Here is a 12,075-nt window from a genome sequence, read left to right as displayed (position 1 = left end):
ATTAGACTTACTTCACATAAAAATGGCAACTTCGAAAACCCTATAGTTTCGGCGCACTCAATTTCGGCGTGTCAATAGCCTGCGGCATGCAGACGAGGCCAATTTCGGCGTGTCAATAGCCTGCGGCATGTTTGCAGACGAGGCCTCATATAAGCTTGTCGAGAGATCGGTTTCGGTACGTTTGTCGTTCTTCACGGAATTTGAGAGAGCGTCAAATAGTACATGCAGCACAAATATGTAGATTTCGTGCGCACGACATGCAATCGAAGCACCAGCACAGTTTTGCGTTGCGAATGCGCATACTAAAAATTTAGCAGCCGGCCAGCAAAACCAACGAAATGTCGGGGATCCAAAGAGGCTACTAAGCTAAGCGGATTTGTCAATTGCAAGTAGTACACCGGTTATCCAGTAACCATTGCATAGTCACCGTAAATAATTTAAACCACACCAAAGGGATTCTAAGTTTTTGTGGGATCGAGTTATGGTGAAACAACAGCTAAAAGAATGGAGGTTGGGCCCTCGAGGACCCCTGCTGAAGAGGCGTGGAGTGCGACAGTTTGTACACGATGAATACCATCCACTGAATGTCGCAATCTGCGCTGAGCAAGCGGACGAGACTTGAGTTTTATCGTGGCAGTTGATATGCCTTTGGTCCTGGCAGATTTTGTCTTGTCCGGACGCATGATTGTGTTGGCGTCGGGGGAAGTCCAAAACAGCCAAAAATTTTGTAGCAGATGACAGCAGATAGTGCTTTTCGGAAGCTTTCTGGACGCTGCTAATGTCGACGAAACACGGGTGGCATAGGGTTTGGACGTCTGATTACGTACGCCTTCGTATAAAACCGGCAGTTTGCTCCCATACGTAATATTAAGAATGTCTATTTACAAACTGTGGGTGGCATACCGTCAGGAATGATCATAATGTTACAGTCAGAATGAAAGTATGACCAGCATGGATTGTGGGCACAGGTTGGTTGGGAAAATAGACGGTATCATAGGGGGTGGGCATTATCCTTTGTAGGCGTGATCACCACTGGGCCGGCACGGGCAGAGGGGCACAGTTACTATGCATTGTTGAAGAGAATATCGAGCACGGTCGGATCATCAGGATTTGGAGTTGGCGGACAAAAAACAAGGCGCGAGAAGGCAAAACAAGGGGCTTCCTGCCCTACACAGAACGAGAAAAATGCAACGGTGAAAAATGAGGAAATATCAGATCCACGGGCAGAGGGGCACAGTTACTATGCATTGTTGAAGAGAATATCGAGCACGGTCGGATCATCAGGATTTGGAGTTGGCGGACAAAAAACAAGGCGCGAGAAGGCAAAACAAGGGGCTTCCTGCCCTACACAGAACGAGAAAAATGCAACGGTGAAAAATGAGGAACCAGAATATCAGATCTGGTGAAGAAGCAGGGTTTGCGTCATCCAGTCAGTCATGCTGAACTAAAACCTAAAACCCCCGCTAAGCCTCGTGGCCTCGGACTGTCGGGCTTATGCATAAGGTCACAAAAGCGTAAGTGGGGTTGATGAAATGTGGACATTAGCAAAGCAGATTGGTGGCGACGAATTATAAAAAACATGGTGTACAGCGAAATCGAAGAGAAGCACCTGTGTCGCTGATGTGAAGTCGGGCATAATATTCCTTGGAAGAGTGAGATGATGGGAACACACCAGAAGGATGGTAAATGATGAGCAAACAGTATTCTGTAAAGGCTATTCAGATGGACTAACTTGCGGCAGAAATGTGGAAAACAAATTCGAGGTTTGGCCGCGATGACATGTGTTACTTTCATACCAGGAAAGCATTAAAAAGCACGGATGGGTCATACAACATCGACTTTTCAGTAGCAGGCACTGTGCGAACAGGCAGCACATTTTCCTTCTCATGGCTCTTTTGGGCAGTGCCGTACAACAGGTTTTTCTGCTTAGCATAGTGTTAGCGCACAAAATTCGACAAGCTCTGCAAGTGCTGTGCCGCACGATCACACGATTTGGCTCTTACCTTGCGGCCCACTAGCTGTACATAACCCGCAAAAGGGGCTGTGCAAGCACACTCCAGAATTATTCGTTTTGGTAAGTTTTGAGGGTGTCATTATCACCAAAATCTGTTTATTTTTGGAGTTATTTCCAAGTTATTTTTCTAAAAATTTTAATTTTTAAATTACGCGCCCTTTTTCGGCAAAAATTCCGCGCATCTTTCTTAATGGCCAGTGTGCTAACTGATTCATGGCTCCCCATAGTCGCTATATATATATATATATACGACGGTGCTCCTGCTGTAATTTGCCTTTGGTTGAGTCAGTAAAACCCCTCCTCTGAAGGTCTGGTCTTCTTTCTGTGCTAGGAGTGGTTGGGCTGGCGCCATAGCTGGTAATTCGTGCGCTAGTTCTCATATCGCGTATAGACGTCGATACCATCCGCTTCCGATACATAACAGTAGGGTGGAGAACAACTGTCTAGATAGCGCAAACGGTCGCTCAAAGCAGCGAATACATCACTTAGACACACAGTAGTGTGTAATAACTGAAATGTCCTGGTAAACCTAATTGTTCATGCCCGAAAATGGGACGCACATATACTACTACTACTATACTACTACTACTATATACTACTACTACTACATACTACTGTGACCGACGTGATATCCTGGAGGGCGGCGACTGCGTTCCGAACGTCGTCTGTCGAATGGCGACGCATATATGCTTCGTCGTTTTGAGGCAGTTGGGACCGCCACCTCCAAAGCTGCACTATCGTTGTTGGAGAAAACAAGATAAGCCACTCCGCTTTAATAATTTATGGTTCATTTTGCAAACACTTAGATGGTCTCAAATTGTTGACACATGTGAATGCACATGCTCCGTGAACCACCTTCCAGAAAATGTGGCTCCAATGCGTCCGCTTGCTATCTGCATTCAGGAACCAGTCGGTCCCAAACAGTAAGAAAACCTATTCATAAGCGTTTTCCTGGGTTGCCTTCACATCCAATAATGGTTGCAAAATACCAAGGCGAGACACATCGTACACTTTTTCCGAATCAACAACAGTCAAAATTCTACTTCATGCGTAAAAAACTGAGCCTAGTGCTGGACAAATTTCAGGGACCGGAATCCAAGAGGAACACGAATATAATTAAGCGTTTTATCGTTCTGGGACTAGTGGTACTACGCCAAGGTAGTCGGTAGTCGAGCGTACTGCACCTGGACCGAAATAGTGGTCCCAAGACAGAGAAGTGTGCCTTTCTGTGCTTCGTGTCCGACCGAAGGGTAGCACTGGCGGCTATGTGCAAAGAATCCCGTATAATGGTACGTCGACTGTTGTGATGCTGAACCATGCCTGATGTGCGTTATTGATCTTCATGGTCATACCGAGATTTGGTCCGCAGACGCCTAGCCCCCGACCCACTCAGAAGATGCAAAGGTTTTCTCGCTAAGTGGTCCGCAACGAAGCCATCTTATGGTATTAACCTGGATGAAAACACAGATTCTCAGCACAGTGCATCCCGGAAGTTTCTTGCGTCCATATTCTAGGCTCCAAGGGTCCGTTGACAACCGTGAATTACTAGCATATTACTGGGACCAATGCGGTAAGTCGCTAGCTAGCGGAAAAGCCAAAGATGATCTCTTGTGATACACGAATGGCTAATCAGTTCCAGGCTGTTTGTCCGTTATCAGGACATCAGAAATTTTAGGTACGTCCCGTTGTTGAGTCCTAACAGACAGTAAGAGCCAAGCTATAAGAAACATGGCAATGCGAACCAACCGTTGAAGATAACGTCGAGATTGTCGCCGCTGATGTGCTCCTCTTAAAAATGAACTGCCGATCTTATTGTGATACTTCGATAACCCGACATCATCTTCACATCGTTTAGGACGTCAGTGGTTCATTGAACACTGCGCACCAAGACGTCCAACCGCTGCCCGGCAAGACATACGTGGCAATCGAAATGACCGATAAAATACAGCTTTCCATCTTGTAGAGTTTGGACCTTCGATGTTTCCCGGTGGATATGAATGGAGGCGTATCGATCAATTTATTATGCATCTTAGACCATTAGCCGCAAATTAGTCGTGTGCGTCAGCTGGGTGCTGTTAGCTGTATGCTACGGTTGACGTAGGAAGCATCTGACTAGTTGATCGCGCATCGTGGGTCCCTAGCCGAATTTTAGACGTGTGCGTCAGTCATGTTCGTTCAGCTGTCCGATGTGACTGAACTTGAGCATTGCACCAGAAACGCGACCAGCGGTGGGTGTTTATCACCTGGAGCCTTTAGTCCATGATAACCAGCACGAGATTCCGGATATAGTGACGGTATCTGCAGCGATGATTACTCGGAAGGGCTATTCATACGACCGGTAGGTACAACGACAACCTTAGTTACGGCCGTAGGACTCCGTCATATTTGCGTCCACCACTGCCCTAGCTAATTCCATAAGTTATTGAAGCTGCAGAGTTACTTGCCAATTCTCCCATTGTAAGGAAATCCCGTTTTGCTTTAACTCGCCATACCCCAGTATGTTCATACGCCTTTTCCGATCCGGCGTAGTAAATCATCTTGAAGACGCGCTCACTGGAACAAAGCAGTCATGCCGAAAATTTTCATGATAGATTACAGACCTTGACGTTCTCGCCAATGAAGTAAAAGCCTTCAAACAATTTTCGTTTTTGAGAAATCCAAGGAGCACTGAGCCTCCCAACAGTACTTGGTCCGGGCCGTGGTCAACAAAAGATTTTATAACACCCGACCTCGAGATTCCATTTTCGTGGGTTAGTCAATCAAAGTTCACTCTTAGTCCTACTATCTTTGATCGTGTATAATTGCAGCAAGTAAGTTTCAGTATATGAGTTACGATCCCAGATTTATATAATGGTAATATTTTTCTTGATAAATATGTAAGGGTTAAGATATATGCCAATAAAAATAACGAAGTACTGAACGCTATCCTATTAGGAAAGCTGCAAACCTGGAACTGTAGGCAGCGGCTCTTTTTCTCGGCGAAGAACCTCAAAAATCATACGCGCGATCGTCCTCAGTTGGTTAGCATTTGAATATCTCTTGCTCCTTGATGTGGGTATCAACTGGTAAAGCAATTAAAATATGACGAAGGCCACGCAGCTGAAAGTCTTCAGACAGTGGTGCATTGTGTTCAATCCTCAGGTGAGAGCAAAACAGTCTATCCTTACCTGTAGACACTTTTGCGTATTCCTTAATTACAGGCCATACTCACGTCGCATTTCAACACTTAATTTCGCCGACTCAGAGTTTTTCGAGACACACTTGAGTTAAACTTCACTCACTGTGGCATTGCCTCACTGTGGCATATGAGGAGTGCAGTTCGTTCAGGATCAAGACAGATTAGAACTTTCTGGAGAAATTGGGTTCACAAATCGCCTGGTTTACACGTAGGCTAATCACAAACGTCGCGCACTGAACTGTCACCTGTGCGCAATGAAAGCAGCGGCAATCTGACAATCCCTAGTTGGTATTCATCCAGCACCCTTACTATTCCTGTGCACGGCATAAAGTAAGCTATACTCACTCTTGTCTTAGTTACACAACCACAAACATGGTGATTAATCACAATCACTAACCAGGTTCATTTTACCAACCGGTAGGGCAAACCTGTATTAATTGCAGCATGCTCCCGGGAAACGAAATACAAAATTTTTAACTATGTGTTAATGGTCGCGGAGTCTGTAGAGTGAATGTTCATACAACCCTCGCCTGCCAAATCGCTTTCCATTTACAGCGCAATTATTCAAGTTGGTCCACACGAAAGAAATAAAGAACTGGCCTCATATTTCACCCTTATTAGAGCTCGTCAGCAATACACATCCTCTACCATGCAGGGGTTCAAACCCCACATTTCCACGTTCGAGGCGCGCGTTACCACTGCCCCATCAGGGTACACCGGACACATCTGAATTATGGTGTCTAAAAAGGCCAGCAATTTCGAGCTTGGGCGAAGTAAACGGTAATCCTCGATCGGCATCTCAGTGACATTTTAGTTTTGTCAATCGATTGATCAGCCTATTAGATAGTCCCAGCCGTGGTCTGCAGCACCGTTGCAAAGAAGTTCATACCAATGGAAGTGACTGAAAAGTCAAAAGTCGTTAGTCGTTTGGTCAAAAATCTGGCAATAACAACTTTTTCGCAGCGAATACACAAAGGACTAAAGTTTAAGTATACGAAGTTTCAACATTCAATCCACCAAAACGAGTTTCCAAGAGTATTCGTGAGTATTCCGCGGTTAAGCCCATGAGACATTGCCAACATGGGCGTTATAAAATTATCGTAAGTCCGATGGTTTTATCTGAGGAACTCTCTTTTTATTTTTTCGTTTAACCGCACAAATATGAACCCTGGAAAATATGTGTCAAGTTCCGGGAATCAGCAGAACTGTGGTTCTAGTCAGCAAGGCCTGAAGCCATACCGGAGTACATGGTTACCTTATACATCCTCACAAAACGCAGATCCTTACATACATATCGTTACATGCAAATCACTACATTGATACATATTTTGTTTTTCTATTCAATGAAGTCTGAGGCTGCATGACGATCCTTCGCCTTTAATGTACACTCTCAGTAGGGCCCTTAGTTATTTAAGCTTCTTACGCGCAAAATGAAGCTCATCTAGCCCACATACCAGACCTATTTATCTCTTTCGGTCATGGGCTGAGAAAGTGAGGCAGTCTTGAGGTGTCTGGCCTTGACTGCGCTACTTGATTATTCTACCTGCCTAATTATTGGTAAAACACGTTTCACATCGAACCTCTTTTTAGGCCACCATCATCCATTTTGGCCGATTGAACCACAAGCTTTAACCAGGAAAATGGTGGTTTCGCGGTCTCAAGATAAAACAACAAACCGACCGTTATTTAAAATTCCGACATTACGGGGCTCAACGCAGTAAACAGTGTAATAAAAAAACACCGCCATCAGCCTGTTGAGCGCCCACTCATGTCATTTGTAGCTGAATATTTAGGTTGTGAGTTGAGCTCTGGCTCCGTCGCCCTCTTTTTACCCTACTCTAACCTTGAGTGAATGGTTAGTATCTGACCATCGCTATGTTGCCCAAAACACACAGTACGCGGACGCTCTTGCCTGATGTTGCCTGAACGACTATCTCCCTCACAGCGTAAGCTGCATGTTGGTGACCCTTGTAAGTTACGTATAATTTGTGTGTAAACAGTGTAAGGTTAACGGAGCATCATGGATTGTACCCAGATGATGAGCCCCAACCAGGACAAAACGATCGTGGGCCTTCAATGAATTTTCAGTAGCCCGACGAGTATTTGGTTCCATGAATCATACTAAAAAAGGTTCGTGGAATTTATCCACTTTCTTCCACTGTCGAATTGTTATTCTACATTGTGGTCCACCATTATAATTCAGAGCGCGCGGTCAGTCCGACAAGATAGTGGTTGCATATCTCGTCTGTTCATATACGCTTCGTGGATTTGTCTAAAATTGTCTAACCACTTTGTGCTTGTGCACACATCCTTCAAGGTTGCTCTTGATGATCTACGTGTGTAGGTTTAAAGCGGGTGCTTGTATATACCCTGCGTCATGTGATGGCCGGGGAAGCAGTGGAGGTAATTTCGCGCTGCAATCAGCAGTGTTTTGGACTACATTTGCAGCTGATTTGCCGAAGAGAACGTTTGCGCATTCTTATCTTCAGAACATCAAAGGGCAATACTCAAACATTCCGAACATTAGCTTCCAGGTATAAATATAATATACATTTTGTAATGAAAACGAAATAGTTTATGTAAGACAGCAATCAAGCAGGCCATCAAAAATAGCCTGATATCAATATAGCATCACTGCTAAGCAGACCGATGCCAAAGATAACCAAAAAACAGGGGTAGGGAGGTCGATGTTCTTTGAAAAACTGAATCAGTAGGATAGCATCAGCTAAGTCATAAGTATGAATTAAATGGCCCAAATAATCTGAAATCTGCTGACGATAAATCACAGTCACAGTGAAAGCTAAAACATTCAGCAAGATGTGCCCGCAACAAGATGTCGTGAATAATCCAGACGCCTCCAAGAGATTGCACGGCGTATCACTTGAAAGTCAATCCGACAAAGGTACTGCGTCATGTCTCCGTGTCTGATCGCATCAACGCAATTCTTCTTGTGTATGCTCGCTTTTTGTGCCAGTCTACCAAGCCTGTAGACACCGCAACAAGGGTACGAAACTTTGACAATCCATTACTCGTCTTGGGTTTTACTTACGTCCGAGTACAGCTTTTCTATAGGTGCAAATGGCTCCTCCTTGTGTTCAACTACCTGATACAGCATTGCCTTATGGATAATCATCCTACAGGCGATTGAATAATAAAATGTAAAAGTTCCGTAAAAAGTGTGAAAATGCACCTAATGTTTGGCACCCAAATAGCCGACTGTGGTTTACAGGCAAAAAATGGACGCGGGAAAACTGTGAATGATATAACAACTAAAATCTATAACTTTTTAGCAGCCTGAAATAATTTTTCGGTCAACAAAACAAAATAATTTCATAAGAAATTGGGTTTGACACGAGGCTTACCAGGAACCCAGCGGAATCTCTCGTTTATGAAGTCTGTAGGCAACCGCATCTTCTGTATCAGTATGACTCACCTTTCAGTCGGTATGATATTTGAGATATTGCTATGCAATATACAGGTAAAATGCAATGATCATACGGTTGATGAAGGCACTCCACCATCGAAAGGTTACCAGTACCATTATTAGTACTGATTACTTCCATAAACCGTGTCAGGATATCGTATGTTGACGGTAAACGACACGTTAGCCAGTCCCCACGAAAAGCCGAGTAATGCATCGCGCAGACTGGTTGCTCCACTGATGGACAGGTTTGATGCACATATTTGTGGGTACCTGTATGGCGACCGTAGCAGGGTAAGCTTGTAGTTATACTGAGACAGGCTACTAGTCATCCATGATAAAGAAACTGCCGGGCTTGAAGTTTCAGATTAGAATGATAAGAGGGAGAAAAGTATGGCTAATGAGCGAAGTAATGGTTAAAACAAATACCAAACACGAAGCCGTGGGTAATACCCAAATGTTTTGAATTTTGCTCTCAAATAGATAAAGAAGTAATCAAATGTTTGTCACACACCAGTAACTGAAAAGTACATAAAAGTGCTAAAAGGCATAAATAAAAGTTCCCCTTAGCTGTATGGAATAAGTACCATACGTTACACGGGACTGCCATTCAGTCGTCACCCCCCACTGACATTTTTTGTCCCCTGTCCATGAGTCCAAACGTTCAAGGCTACGGTGCCTTAGCGGTGGTTTTAGCTTTTAGTTTGATATGACCGAGTGGACGATGTCAACTCCGCTGCTTCACCAGATCTGATGTTCTGGTTCCTCATTTTTCACCGTTACACCTTTCTTGTCATGTGTCAGGCAAGAAGTCTCTCGGTTTACCCTCTCTCGCTCTTTTTTGCCCGCCAACTTCAAATGACGATAATGCGGTGTCAACGACCTCAAATGTGAAGACATCTCATTAGAAGAGTTTCACTTTCCAGGACCAAATGGGATGGAAATAATCCCGGAGAAAATAGACAAGCTTGAAGACGGGCCCCCGGAAGATACCTGCAACGATTCTGCGAAAGAGTACGCAGCTCGAAAGTGAAGATTTTCCAAATGCGACTAACATGCAGTCTCGGCGATCTATGTTTGAAATTCAACCCGATTTTCAACCATGCTTTTGCTTTTGAGTGCAGCCCGAGTGAGCTATGTGCCTGCGTATGTCGCGGTTGCTTTCCTCGTATTCGACTAACTATATTTATCGGCTATCTACAGGAACAACCACGATGAGCACAGCACGCTCTCCGTTTTCTCATCGGTTCTAAAGCCGCTTGAGTGTGGCCCTCAGGTGCAGCCAATATTCTGGGCCTATCCGTGGCTTAAGGCTTGTGACCGGACCGTCCTTGCGCTAGAAATAAAGTGGTTGATTGTGCTGTTTAAGGAAGACACTGTAAAAAGGAGCCCAAGCATTATGCTGAAGGATTCAGAAAAGAATTTCGACAACGGTACGATCATAAACACTGCAATGTCTGAGGCAAGCCTTGCTGTAGACGTAATATGCTACTCACGTGGGATCTATTCGATAACCCACGGTCGCTTTTGGCTTTGTAATAATAATAATATTGTTTATTCCTAACTAGTAGGTAGTATACCGTCAAGAGTGATCATACGCTTACAATAAGAATAAAGTACAACTTGAGGATTTGCGAAACGGATATTGTGCACCTCATCGTGCCAAAGCCGGCATGGAAAAGAAAACACAGTTACGAGTAGTTTACAAAACAGAAAATTCAGCATTTCATTGTTTTTGTCACTTTTTGTCTTCATTCATCCTGTGCTAATTGTTGCGCTGTTTCGGCCTCTGTTATCCCAAATTGGGCAGTGGGGAAAAACTGAAGTCAATGATGGCAATGTAATCGATGAGTGCCTAGTACGGGGCTCACACGCATGAGCATATTTGCTGATTCCGACTATTGAAAAACGATTAATTGGGTTCGACAGCGTGCGTGCACACCAGTAATCAATTGTAGGCAACAAAACTTCCCTCGCCCAAATACGTAGTGCTGGGAAACCCACAACTCTGCCAATGACCGTGACGGCGCGGTGCCAAAAACTGTGCGCCAGGCTACGTCGAGCGGAATGCTCTTGGTCCATTGTTGTTTGTGGAAGCTCCTTCGGAGCTCTTTCGCCTGGCTCCGGATTACGGAGCGACCATTTCCTCTTAACACGATGTCCAGTAAGGGCAAGTCAAGTTGAAAAAAGTTCACAGGAGGGGCACCTATTGTGCTTGCTTAGCTAGATTCACTGAATATGTTTGTGGACTTGGGATCTGTGATCTCCTTCCTCACAACTATCGTCACTTCTTGGGTCCTCACACTTAGTGACGTCCTATTTGAGTGAGGAGAATCGATGATTTCTGCCGGTGACCCCGTCAGCACACGGCGGGAACTTGACTGAAAGCCCTTCAGAATTAGAGCACAGTTTAGCTTTACGGCAAGTATTATCATTTCTGTAGGTATAGTGCCCATTATCCCTAATTGCACTGTTGGCTACGCTGCAAATCACATTCAAGTGCACCATTACGTAGGTACACTATCTGGCGAGACTGCTACCCAACGCTGAAACATTGGCGTGCAATACAACACATTTTTCATCCTGCACCCTTTGTGTAAACCAAGAGTGATGAACGACGAGAACAAACAAGATCTAGTATTCTTGGCAAAGCACTGACCTGAATAATTCACAATCCGTGAATCTTGGATGCAGGGAAAACACGTGAACCTATGGATCCATGAACTCAGAGACAAGAGCTCGGTTGCATCAGCGTTTCAGGAGGAGAAATTTGCTGGGCGAGAAGTCCTTAGTTCCATTTGGGTCATGGCAGTGTGGCCTACATGGATAGAAGCCCTACATATCTGGCATTTAATGCACTGATGCGCTTGCATGCTGACCAATCAGGGCACGCCGTCTCCCGAGCCGTAATTGGTTCACTCATACTCTGATGGTATATGCTCTTGCTTTGGTCCGTGTGACCCTTCTCCGAAAACCGACGCGGCCTGTAGTATACAGTGTCTGTCATTTTGATTGATTCATATGTAAGTATTGGTGATGTACAACCTTGCTTACTGGGCTTTGGCTCATGAGCTTTGTTTCTGTTTTCCATCCATAGAAATTGTCGTGAACACCTGCCTTCGGAGAATCACTGTCCCCTGGTGCTTCCATAGCGTGCATATTACAGCCGTTCAAGAGGAAAACCTAAACATCATAGATAGAGGGTTAAACTTAAAAAAAACTATGGGGTGCTACTGTAAACGATGGCTAACATGTTGAGCGGTCTATCTGAGGAAGCTGTAGCCGCGGATTGCAGTAGTGAATGATCTGGAAACAGCCAATACAGTATGGCGTCACGGTTGATATACATTGAATCCCACTGAGGGGACGGCGCGATGCAGAGAGAAACTTGATGTTCGTCGACTGGCAGGTGGTTGAGTTTTGGGGATCTGTTGCTGCTACGTCTTACGAATAAACAACGGA

The sequence above is a fragment of the Opisthorchis viverrini genome (assembly GCF_000715545.1).
Source record: "Opisthorchis viverrini unplaced genomic scaffold opera_v5_312, whole genome shotgun sequence".
In the NCBI taxonomy this organism is placed as follows: Eukaryota; Metazoa; Platyhelminthes; class Trematoda; order Opisthorchiida; family Opisthorchiidae; genus Opisthorchis; species Opisthorchis viverrini.
Note: the sequence above shows the minus strand (reverse complement) of the source record.